Source organism: Marmota marmota, unplaced genomic scaffold, assembly GCF_001458135.2.
Source record: "Marmota marmota marmota unplaced genomic scaffold, marMar, whole genome shotgun sequence".
NCBI lineage: Eukaryota > Metazoa > Chordata > Mammalia > Rodentia > Sciuridae > Marmota > Marmota marmota.
Window position 1 is genome coordinate 19941058 of NW_025999900.1, and position 3942 is coordinate 19944999.

General features: G+C 34.9%; 1 non-coding gene across 1 annotated transcript; it reads right to left on the reverse strand.

Annotated features, from left to right (window-relative positions):
- Window positions 1-798: 798 nt before the first annotated feature.
- Window positions 799-870, reverse strand: Trnaa-ugc. The gene has a single exon. It is a non-coding gene; the product is annotated as a tRNA-Ala (tRNA).
- Window positions 871-3942: the final 3072 nt, after the last annotated feature.

Consider the following 3942-nt stretch of genomic DNA (forward strand, 5'->3'; position numbering starts at 1 on the left):
CCTCCATATCACAAAGAGGTTAAAAAGTATGAGAAAAACCGGATCTGAACTCTAACTCTTACTCAACTATTAACCTGCTCAGAGAATTAGCCTAGTGACAGTGGACTTCAATGATGACAGCTATCTTTAAGTGTTTGACAGGGTCTCTTCTGAGGGGAAAAAAAAAAAACAGTTAATCTATATACCTTCAGTGGCCTTTTAATTCAAGACAAGAAGACTTTCTGGTTAGCAAGCTGAAAAAAGACTGCCTATAGCCTGCAATTAAAATTCCATTACTGACAGGATGTCACACCAGGGTTCCTGGGACTTGGAGACATAAAACAGAAGACAGAGAAATCTGGTTGACCTATATATTCCTTTGAAAATATGAGATTCTATGGTTTTTGTGAAGTCCTCTGAGCCTCAGTTTCCTCATCTGAGAAAGAATCAGCCATTACCAGTTCAGGAGCACAGCAAAGTTTAATAGAGTTGAGTGGATAAAGAAAAATTTTAAAATTATGAGCTTTGTTTTATAAACCCCACTAGTTACGACCACTATAGAAACTTAATCTTAACTATGAAGCTTAACTGCTGCTGACCATCCTGTTCTTACTCTGGTTATACTAGTGTCTGGACTCATCTCTGAAACATAGTAAGAGGGTAAAAAATCATAGTAATACTTTGTTACTTTTGGATTAGTTTCTCAATATGATTGCTGTGTAGAATTTGTTGAAATTTGTCACTGAAACTTTCTTTGCTACTTTTTCTACTGATTTTTTTTTTTTTTAATTTTTTATTGTGGGTTGTAGAGTAAGAAGGTGGAGATGCTGGGGATTGAACCCAGGACCTCATGCATGCAAAGCATGTGCTCTACCACTGAGCTACATCCCCTCTACTGATTTCTACATTTAAATTATCACAATGAAAAAACATACAAGTATCTGAAACTTCCTATCTAATCTGAAAAATCTTTCTTATGTATTATGATTAAACAATGTATCCCCCTTACAATTGAAAGATTATTTTATCATTGATTACAATTTTTAAGGAATTTATAGCTTGATAGTCATATTTTAAATGTAAATAAAATCTCAAATCATAAATCTCATGATTTCTTATAAGACTTTTAATGGGACAACATGTACATCTGTGTAAAGCATACAGAACTTTAAAATTCTAAATATCACTTTTACTAGGACTATTGTTATAGCTAAGTAAATGTTTATTTCTTCTCTTTCTAAATTCTTTGACCTGTCCCAGCTTCACATGTTAGATGATATTAACCAATTAGAATGTCCAGAAACACAAGAGACTACTTTTAGCATTTCCTAGTGATTTCCTTCTGAAAGGTATTCATATTTTTTAAATAAACCATTTTTTCCATTAACTAAAAATAAAATTGCATCTTCTAAAGTGAGACTAGAGCCTAAAATGTCCTTTTCGCCTTTCCCAGCCCGGCCAGCTGTGTCTCCTCCTTCAAATGTCAACATAATGTGCCTCAAAACCTTCAGAAATAAATAATTGCTTCTTCAGCTGTATTTCTAAAGAAAATTACTTTGATATTCAAGAGCACTTTCATTCTATTTTGGAAACATTTAGCATTTAGTATGGTAACTATTGATGTGATAGTGCAAGGGATTTTTAGATTTACTACCATTCCACATTTCCTAACTACTAGACCACAGGAAATCATAACATAAAATTTTATCCAAAAACTTATTTGTTTTCTATTTCTATGTAACAAATTGCCACAAATTTGATGACTTCAAACAACACTCATTTATTATTTCACAATATCTGCAGGTCAGAAGGTCAGGCCCCATATAGCTAAGCTGTCTCTTGACCAATTAAATATTAGTTCAGTTCACCAAACTGAAAACACATCGTTCATAGTCAGTTCATAAGGTTGATATATTTTTCTTAAAGGTCAGCAGGATTGTATCTTTCTGGCTTCTGACTCTAACCTCTAGATCCCCTTTTAGGAATTTATTGGTTAGGTGACACCCACCCCCCAAGATAGTCTGCCTTCTGATTCATTTAACTGAATAGAGACCTTATTACATCTTCAATATAATGTAATTTGGGGAGTGACATCCTAACATCCCCACTGGAGAGAACAGTGAGAGTGGTCTGCAAGACGAAGCAGTTTCAATATCATTGTTTAGATTTGTTGTCTGGTGGTAATAACATAAAGATGAATGACTTTATGTCTTAATTTTATTTTTTAATTCTCTAGAATAAATGCCCCTTTCCTTGCTCACACTCAGATGGTTCTGCTATGATCCTACCCCATTTGTTATACTGCTGTCTGTGCTATCAAAAATTTTACCTGAGGGACCATTTATATAACTTAGGAGTTTTGTTTTCTTTTTCTGCAAGAATATCAAAAATACCAACTGATTTAGTTTAGGATGCCTATGAAAAAAATACAGAAAAAGATGCACTACAGAAAGCACCGCTAGATTATTTAATAGAATTTAGAGGAAAGAGAAGGAACAAGGACTTTCTTGCTTAAAATATAGGCCATTTCTTATACGTTGTCTTCCCAAACAGCAGAAGTTTCTCAGAGTAAGAAATAACATCTGAGCAAAGATCAAATTCAGAGCTTTTTTGGTAAAATGTAGCCTCCAGGTAAATTTCAAAGCTACAGAATATCAGTAAGACCCTTGGTTAAGTCTCCAGAAAGACATATGGCAGCTCCTTGTAGACCTTCTTAACCAGAAGGGAAAAAAAAAAAAAAAAGTCTTCTAAGAGTAACAGGGATAGACCTCTTAGACCCTCTCAGCTAGATAAAACGTTTCTAAAGGTCTTAAGGGTATGCTTCTTAGATCTTCTCGCCTAGAAAACAGATGATTTTCTGTGAATCTCAGGGATTACCTTTTAAACCCTATTTACTAGACATGGACTCCTAAAAATCATGAGGTTATGTCAACCTCACAGGTGAATCACACAGAGAAAGGACTTTCTCAGAAAGACACACAGGTGTGAACATAGTCTAATGGAGCAAATTTATAATTTGATATGTGAGATGGAAAAAATGAAATGATTGCACCAACTTATACTAAGAGAGACAAAAGTAAAATGAAAAGATATTTCAGGACCCTCTCAGACTGAGAAAGCTACTGAACAGAGAACAAGGAGCATTTTAACAGGGGAAAAAAAAAGAAGAAGAATGATTCAATCTGGAGTTAAGAGCTGAAAGTTCAGAGCCAAAACCAGAGATACATGAGTCCCATGAAGCAGTATTGGGCCCTCATCAGCACATATTTCCTGCAGCCAGAGGTAGGTGAATTATCATCTGAACCCAGCTGGATTTCACAATTACTGTAGAACAAGGACTCCTATGCACTTTCTATTTCCCATTTGAATGGAACTATTTATGGCATTAATCTTATGCCACCATTCAATACTGAGTGTGTGGTAGATAGATAAATTGTCTTTCTGATTTACATATCTTGGGGAGCATCCTATTTGAGAATTCTCATTCACACTTGGACTGATTTAGCTAATAAAAAAATCTATATTTTAAATTCGATGCTGATAACATAATTATATAAATTTGGGGAAGTGTTGGAGTAGTGTAATATATTTTATACTTCAGTTGGAAGAGAGACATTGTATTCCAATTCTTAGTTTCCAAAGATGGACCCAACAATGAATCACTCCTCCTAGATTCAGTCCCCAATGAGATGAACATCAGTACTGAGATAATATATATTCAATAGATTGTAGCAGAAATTAAACTCCATTATTTCAAAGGCTAGATACAAAAACCTTGATACTTCTGCATCAATCTCTTAGAATGCTTACCATAGGCTGCTTCATTTGAGAATTCAGATGCTATGCTGTGATAATCTGAAGTAAAAGCCACATAGAAAGGCCAAGTGCAGGTGTTCTGGTAAACAGTCCCAGCTGAGTTTCCAGGCAGAGAAGAGCATCATCCGCCAGCCATGGGAACATCAG